We start from the raw sequence: 9,703 nt of genomic DNA, 5'->3' as shown, positions 1-9,703 counted from the left end.
TTTTCCCCTACAAGTGAAACTAATGCATTTAAAACTAAGGTGGACCTTTTTAGGTTCTATAGAAATCTTCATTTGAAAGTATGGTACCATCAGTCGAATAAACTCTTGAATAGCACACTTGATTTGAATTTTGATACCACTCGTGATGTCAGGAGACAGTTTAAGCCTAAGTCAAACTTTATGCCTATGAGTTCTAATCCCACTTTGATTGCTTTTATCAAAAAGGTTTCTCATGACATAGATAATATGTTTGACAAAAGACAGAACAGAATAAAACACAATCTCTCAAAACGCGAAAGAGATGCACTGAATTCTCTAACAAAGAATGAGCAGATAATAATAAAGCCTGCTGACAAAGGGGGTGCAGTTGTAGTAATGGATAAATGTTCATATATTATTGAAGCTCAAAGACAACTAGGAAATAATATTTATTATGAACAACTGCAGAGAAATCCAATTGTAAAAATGAAAAACGAATTGAGGGACATTTTATCTTTTGGTAGAGACCTATGAATTTCTCAGACAATGAATTTGCTTTTCTAATGAATGAGAATCCCCAAATGCCATGTTTCTACATGTTGCCTAAGATCCATAAGAATTTAGAACAACCTGAGGGTAGACCCATTATCTCAGGCAATGGATCTCTGACTGAGCCCTGCTCCCAATTTGTGGACTTTTTTATAAAACCTTTAGTGCGGGATCTCCCTTCTTTCATTGAAGACACTACTGATGTGCTATGTAAACTTATGAATATCACAGATGTTAGAAATTGTTATTTGGTGACTTTAGATGTAGCCTCCCTATATACCAATATTAAACACCAGGAAGGCCTATTAGCCTTACAACATTATTTGTTACATAGGTCGGAGACGTCACCACCCAACCATTTTTTACTTTCTCTCACAGAATGGATTTTACACAATAATGTGTTTCTTTTCCAAGACAATTTCTTTAGACAGCTCAAGGGCACAGCGATGGGTGCATGTTTTGCTCCTAATTATGCCAATTTATTTTTAGGTCACTGGGAAGAGCAATACATATATATCGATCCAGTAACAAATTCTGTGATAAGATAGTATTTTGGGGACGCTTTATCGATGATATTCTCTTTGTTTGGTCTGGGAATGAGGAAGAACTCTTGCAGTTTCATGAGTACATCAATACAACTAACTCAAATATAAAACTGTCAATTGAACATTCAAAAACATCTATAAATTTTTTGGATTTGACTATCTCTATAGATGACAATAATCTCTTGTACACAACAATATATAGGAAAAGCACAGATAGAAATACTTTATTGAGGGCTGACAGCTTCCATCCAAGGAGCCTGAAAGATAACATTCCTTTTGGACAATTTCAGCGTCTTAGACGCATCTGTGTAGCAACAATGGCGTCCCGCCAGCTGCTTTTCACATTAAGTGAATCATGAGGGTATCGAACACATCTTCTTTGTCCTTAGGAAGACAAGCTCTGGTTAAATATTACTCCCTTAAGGGGTAATTCACCAGCGCCGGGGTAATTCACCAGCGCCGGGGTGTCTGAAACCTGTAAAAATCTCCCGCGGCCGCCTCGTTCCCCACAACACTAACACGCCTGCTAACTTCGCGATGAACACTCCGACCCCGGGAAACATTGTTCCCACCACTGACATTGGGCAAAGGACCATCTAACGTTATATTGGGCAAAGGATTCACCGTTTGTGCATGGTGTAGGGCAGGGGTCGGCAACCCAAAATGTTTAAAGAGCCATATTGGACCCGAAAAAAAAATAAAAAATCTGTCTGGAGCCGCAAAAAATTTAAAGCCTTATATAAGCCTTATAATGAAGGCAACACATGCTGTAAGTGTCTATATTAGCTTTATTAGCCCCCTAGTATCAAAATGATAAGTAGCCTACAAATACATAATGAGCATTCATGATTAAATGTTTATTTTCCATGCAGCGCATCCTGGAGTGAATGACGCACCACGTGACTACTCTGCTGTAGGATGGTGTTTTAAGTTTAACTTTCATTATAATTTTTATGTATTACGTTTTATTTATTTGTGTATTCTTTTTACAACGTGGAAAAACTTTAACCCTTTCACACGTAAGTTTAAAATATTTGTAAAAGTTTTTCAAGGCGACCGTTATTTAGAATGTGTCACTTTATGGTTTCCAAGGTGACGCGTCATTTCGTGTCACGTGACACACCGCAGCAACAACAGAGCTGAATGAATGATGATCTGCTTTTATGTCATTTTTCCTTTTTTATTCAAAATGTTCACAAATTTGTTAGATATGGCATGAAATATCTGATATTCCGATTGTCAAATATATGCAAGTGGAAGTGTTTTGTTGTTTAAACACCATAACGATCGCGTTAGTTGAGCTGTATGCGCGATGGCCGCAGACGCAGTTCAGAGAATCGGATCTGTTGGATTTACAACACGTGAATTCATCCACTTCTCCCGAAATACATCAAAGTAAGTGGCTGGTGAACTGGGAGAAGAATAGAGTAAACTTTAAAGTTACTTACACAATGTGTATCTGATATGAATAAAACGTGTCTTGGAAAGGATTATTGCCTCTAGTGTGTATTTTACAAACTCTAAATGTATTGTTTTTTTAGTACTTAACGTTATATGTCTGAAACCTAAAATAAACATTATGTGGTTGAAAACACTGAAAAGTTGTGATTTATGACATCTGAGCGCGCCTGTCTCTGGCTCAGCGCCAGCCAACGCGCGAGAGCACATTTGAATTTAGCAGTTGATCACGTCATGCACGGACTGTTCTGATCACACCGATGCAATCGTACGTGCGAAAGGGTTAAGAATGTTTGTCATGTTTTTCCTCCTACAGAAATTATATTAAAACAAAAAATATTTTTTCCATTTTCATATTTTTGAAAAAGCTCCAGGGAGCCACTAGGGCGGCGCTTAAGAGCCGCATGCGGCTCTAGAGCCGCGGGTTGCCGACCCCTGGTGTAGGGCTATACTTTCACTTTCAGAATCACCGTCATTTTCTGAAGGCAGATATTCCCCTTCAGAATCAGGGTCCGCGAATAGAAGACCCAACACTTCATTGCGGGTAAGCTTTATTGATGCCATTAGATAATAATAATAATAATAATAATCTAATGCAAATACTCGCTGACGTTGACAATATTGCTCTGATAAAATGGCTCACTCGCACACTAGCTCCGCTTTTGTCCGCACTGATTCAATGCGCTCTAGCTCGAATATTTTGTATAGAAGCATGACTTTTTTTTGAGTCGGGGATGAAGTATGACATGTCTGCCAACTAGTGGAGGGGAGGTCGAACGAAATTTGACACCCTATTTGACAAAATCGGCCGTTTTATTCAGTGCCGCATCTTGTCGAGTAAACTCGACCGTGGCGCCCAGAGGGTTAACATCCTTTAATGTATGTAACTCAGACTTGTATCTGAACTTCCTGTATGCATGTGTGATTAATGTTGTTTTGATCATATAGTTATGATCTTCGAGTGTTTGGCTCTGAAATGTATTTTTGAAGAATGTTCTCCCAGTAGAATCACATCCCGTAACCCGATCTCATTGGCAGGTCATAAAATTTGACCACCAAGCTCATCCAGCCCTATGCATGAGACAACAGGGGCGCAACATTCCAACGCACACACAAAAAAAAACACTCTGGACTTTGAAACAGAAACCCCCTTACAGAAAAGGACTTTTACCCATAAAGTCACTCTTAAATGTACTAAATATATATATATTTGTGTGTTAAGAGGTGTGTGTAAACCATAGGAAAGCATATGTCCTATTTGTAACATTAATAGAACTGCAAATGCCTATACTAATGCATACTAATGTATCTTTGCATTGCTACAACGTCTATATTCTATTTTTGATATCTCTGTAATCCTCTCCAGCTAGCGGAGTTGAATTCCGATAGCAGAATGCAGTGATGCGCATTGTTTTATAAAGTGCATATGTCTGGAGAAAATCCTCTCAAGTTAAAGTCAATCATGACTCATTCGAGTGGGAGTGTCTAACCGGACAAAGAAACCTCTTCCCGCTTCAGATCAGAAGATCCGATTCGTCCTCCATTCAAAAGGAGGCGTGCACGGGACACTGTTAAAAGTCCGAACCTTCAGTTTAAACGCTCTCTCTCAACTCTCAACTCAACGCTCTCAACTCTTCCTCCTCTTCTCCCCGGCGCAGCGCTTCTCCAAGGAACATCTGAAGGAGGCCCTGGCCTTCTCTATCGAACGAACCCATGTTCGAGTCGTAGCTGCGTCCTTTGCAACCAAGATTTGCAACCTCTCCCTGCCCGGGAGATGAATCTGAACTTTCTCGGTAACGTTACATTCAGTGAGCCTTTTTAAGCTTCCCGCGACACCGGAAGACGCAGCAGAAACAGGACACCATCCTCGCTTCCGGCCTCAGCCTCAGCCTCACCCGAAAGAGCACAGAATCTTGCAAGTAGGCTCTATTGATTCCTATAAAAGCTGTTCCAGGTGTCTCGTGAACTTAGGTTTCTGTATGTAATAATTACTAGCTTTTCCCTTCTCTCTTTCTTTCTTTCTTTCATTTCATTTTATTTATTCTGACCACGCGATGTTTTATGTTTTGTTTGGTTAAATGTTGTCTGTTTTACTGTTTGCATTTTTACGTACGTTTATATTGTAGCTCATATAATCTCTAGTGTGTGCCATTTTATTAATAAACCCATTTATACTTTTAATTGTCTCTGTGTTTGAAAACCCACCTTGAAAGTCAATGAAATTAAAAGATCTAAGCTACAAGCTCGATATCGACTACCTTGAGTAGTTTTAATTCATAAACCCAGGAAGTTTTATGTTCGTGGCCAGAAGATAAACTTTCTTGGAGTTTGTAAATACCCCTTCTTAACTGTGATGATCTTACATTTATTCGCTGGACGAATTGAATGGTGATCAGACCAGTTACAGAACAAGGTAATCTCGATAATTGATAAAATAAATGTACATGCGACTTATGAATTATGACCATGAGTTATAATTATTAATATTTCCAAAATTCCCTATATTCTTGAGCTAATTCACATTTACCCCGAGTCGTTTACGTTACATCTGTAACAAAGACTCTGATTTTGAAATGCAGGCTCAAGATATGACATTAAGGTTCAGGGCTAGGGGCTACTCACCAATGATAATAGAAAAAGCAAGAATAAAAGCACGCTCCACAACACGTTCTGACCTACTACTAAAAAAGAAAAAGAGGAGGAAAGACATGGCTAAAAACAACTTTAGACCTGTCTTTGTTACCCAATATAGTAGTAGTGCCTTTGAAATGAAACAAATAATTAAGTCCAATTGGGGGTTAATTCAAAGTGATCCTATTCTGAAAAGCGTTTTTCCAGAGCCGCCTATGACTGTGTTCAAGAAGGCACCATCTATAAGGGACAAACTTGTAAGAAGCTACCTTCCAGGTCCTAAACAAAAAACATGGTTAGAAAAAGGATTGTGGGGGACCTATAGGTGTGGGTCTTGCAGTCATTGTGAGGGTGTCATTCAGAGTAAGATTTTTTGTGATCTGAGAACGCAGAGAGAATTCAAGACTAATGGTTTTATTAACTGCAACTCTGAATATGTGGTCTACCGCCTACAATGCCCATGTGGGTGTTTCTATGTGGGCAGAACTAAAAGAAAACTAAAAGAGCGGTTTTATGAACACAAATACGCAATCCGAGTCAACAACGAAGATTACCCTATGGCTAAACACTATAAAGAAATACATCACAGTGACCCATCATCTTTGAGAATTCAGGGCATTGAAATTATTAAAAAATCAATACGTGGAGGTGACATTTTAAAACGGTTATTGCAACGTGAAACCTTTTGGATATGGAGTTTTAAAGCAATGGACTATCCAGGATTAAATGAGGAGATAGATTATAGACCTTTTCTGTGATTTTGTAATATTGTTTTTTCTTGTGACTACTTACTTTTCATATGTATTGTATATGCATATGAATGCATGAATGTATATGCATGTGTATGTATGAATATATGCATGCTACCTGTTGCTTGTGTTTTTTGCTTACATTGTGACCAACAGCTTTAGTGCTGAGAATCATGTGAGAGGCGTGTCCTATCAATATATGCATGAATGTATATGCAGACCTGCCAACCTGTACGCATTTTGCGTAGCGGATAAGCATTTTGACTTCAAAGTACGCTGATACGATTTGTCACTCTAAACTACGCAAAAACCTGGTGACGCCTCTGTGCACGCGCTGTCCTCAAATCAAGCTACAGCAAAAGAAGAAGAGTTCGACCAATCATAGCGCTGGGTTCATTCCACAAATAGCAAGAGGGAATGATTGACAGATGCGTAGGCCTATCATTAAAAAGAGACTGAAAATCGACACCAATAAAGATTCCCGCTCGACCCCCCTTCCACTCCCGCGGCCGCTGTCTAACTGATGTCATGAGCGAGGACAGTACAGTACGGTACTTCTGACTCCTGAAGGTAAACGGCCTGGGCTCGATGTGGAAAGTTGATTGTTGAGTTAACTTAATCTTATGGATTCGATGATCACACAGATCGCATGGATTATCTTAAAATACTCCGTTAAGTTATTCATGGTCACTCAGAAAAGAGGAAGACATCATTCAGTCATGCAAATAATAAAATGCTCAAGTAATGCTGAACTATAAATCTTGAAATCGCTATGGCTTAGTGATTATGAAAGTGCTGTGATTTGTGGATTAACGTTAGCCTACTGAGAAGCGCGAGTCTGGAGAAACAGGCGTTTATTTATTCATTTATTCTCAGTGTTGAGAAACGTATGTGTTACGTTATTGTGTTAATTATAAAGTAGCCTACCTAATTATGTTACATATTTATTTTGTTTGAAAACTAGCGCGTTAGTTACTTATGGATTAAAAAGTACCGTTGTATCAGTGCTGCGCGAGCTCTCTCACAAACACGGACGCGCGCGCACACAGAGAGAGAAGCTATCATTGTAAAATTAAAATTGACGGGCTAAATTTTAATTTTGTTCTTGCTTGTTTTTGTTTTTTTCTGTCAAAAAGCATTTTGTATTATCCATCCCTGCTTTTAAAATTCGTTAAATGACGGACGTTTACTGTTAACACAGCCCTTATTATATGTCGGATTCGGAACTTATTACGTTACTTTATATTATTTTTAGAATAAGTGATTCGTTATGCTATTATTGGACTCCTGTCTATACATTGTCAACTGTTTTCTATAAATATGTTTGTATTGGCTAACATTTATTCAGCTAATGCGTGTCCTGTTTAAAATGTGCAATGTTTAAATGCAAAGACAGCACGTCACAAATAGAAGCCCTTTTCCCTGTGCTATTTAGTATCATATGTGATGCGATCTGGGAAAACCCACCACATGGTGAAATTTGACCTATTACAGGTTTTGATATAATATGGAAGCTGGTATCAATCCCTTTCCATATCTGTTTTTATTTTTATCATAGCTTGTTGGTAGCAAAAGTTATGTTTATCTAAAGTCGGCCGATCGCTATGATTTTCTGGAACGGAATTTTGAGAAAAACAGGTTTAATAACGGTCACCGTCGGGACGCTTGGCACTCTTTTTTTTTAAACAGGATTGGCGCGAAATGCGCACTAATACGCATTCACTGTACATGTTATGTGGTTTATTTTTTAGGTAAACTATCTTTGTAGTGTTAAGAGACGGACAGGTGTATGGGATATACGGCGATTGTTTTTTTTGTTTTGTTTTTTTTCACCTCTGCCGGGCGTTAGAGAAAATGGTCGCATATGCATTAGAGAAAGAGAGTATTTTCAGCTTGACACTATCGCTGTTTTTCTGCACTAAACAAGGGAATTTTGCCAAGATATTTTCAGAGATAAGAGAAAAGATGTTATAGAATAATAATTTAATGAAAAAAAATGTTTTGACAAAAAACTGACATTCAAACTATTTTGGAATTTACTGAAAACGGCCCAGCGCGACATCCGACGGGTTTTCCCAGATCGCATCACATATTTGGATTAATTAGCCTATCTTAATTGTACACAATGTTCCTATGTTTTATCTTTTTTTTTGTTTTTTTTTACTGTGTTCTAGGGGGTTCTTAATTTTAGACTAGTTGACCAGCACACATTATATGCAATGCAATTATATAACGCATGTGTGTCGTCGTCCAAACCGCCCATACAATACCCCCCCCCCCCCTCCCTCCCCTCCCTCGTCGTCGTCGTCGTCGTCTTCTTCGATACGCAAAAAAATTTTGCAAGGTTGGCAGGTCCGTATATGCATGCTATTTGTTGCTTGTGTGTTTTTTTGTTTATTTTTGTGATCAACAGATTCAGTGCTGAGAACCATGTGAGAGGCGTGCCCTAGCAATGTATGCATGATATGCATGCTATTTGTTGCCTGTGTTTCTGTTTATTATTGTGATTTATAGTTTCAGTGCTGAGAACCGTGTGAGAGGCGTGTCCTAGCAATTATCTGTAGACCTTTAACACTGATTGCCAGCACCTGTGTGTTTGCTTCTACTTGTGTGTGTTTGTCTTTATAAGATCAGTTTTTCATCTGCTTCATTATGCCCTGAATAAGGCTCCATGCCGCTACGTGTGGGCTTTTTAAAGTTGTCCAGTTAGACATGTCAAATTTGAAATAAAGACATTTTAATTAAGGAGTGCCTTGGTCATCAGAGAATCATTTCTCTAAACTACCTCTTAGGTCTACCTATGTGTTGTGTTTTTATATAGGCTATTTGTGATATTTCCATTTATTTTACTTTGGGGTGGGTTTTTCGTTGGTACCAACAGATTCTGATGGTAAAATTTGTCTTTTGGAGCCTCCTGTCCCAACAGAACCACAGGCAGTTGTAAGTAGCCTACTCAATACACCAGAAATTATTACAAATAGTGTTATAAAGTGTACTCAAATGCTCATCTTCACAGGATGATGGGGATGAAGAAACAGTTTCTGCTGCCACAGAGATGCCTACAGAGGTAATGTTAATATTATGTGTCTATCAAACAATCTACACATTCACATTTCTTCACCTTTTTTTTATGTGGAGTAGCCTATAGAATCTAAGTTTAAATCGAAGTATAAACATGTATTTTTATCTCTCCCCAGAGTGTGGAAGAACAGCAAGAGGATGGTCCATCAACTTCTGGTGCACAGATGAACACAGTTCAGTGATTTTCAGTAAATGCCACAGTTTAATATTGTAGAATTTTAGAACTACATTATGTAACTGTAATCTACTGTATTTTCAGTTGCCAGTTAAGGAGTTATATAGACTTCTTCTTATTAAAAAGATAGAAAAAAACCAGCAAAGAACTTGTATACTTGGACCGCCAGATCCAAAAGGCAGATCTGGAAATTGAGATTCTGAAACTAAAGCTAGAGGTGAGTGCATGGTCACCGGTAAATTCTAAGTATTGAAAATATATAAAAATCTTTTTTTTTTTTTTTTTTTTTATGTGTAGGAAATAAAGAACACCATATAAATTGCTGTGATTGTGTTTATTCATTTTTATTTTATTTTGTGGTTGGTTGGTTGTGGTGGTGGATATAATGTGTATTAATCTGTGAAGACATTTCGGCATATCATATCCCGGACTACCCTTCCCTCCTGGAAATCTGCCGGGTTGATGGGGTCTTCCTCTGGGTCTTGTATTTGTAGGGCAGGGTGTTGCTCCCCTCTAATTATGGCAATATTATGGAG

This window comes from Leuciscus leuciscus (genome assembly GCF_965113295.1).
Source record: "Leuciscus leuciscus genome assembly, chromosome: 6".
Classification (NCBI taxonomy): domain Eukaryota; kingdom Metazoa; phylum Chordata; class Actinopteri; order Cypriniformes; family Leuciscidae; genus Leuciscus; species Leuciscus leuciscus.
Note: the sequence above shows the minus strand (reverse complement) of the source record.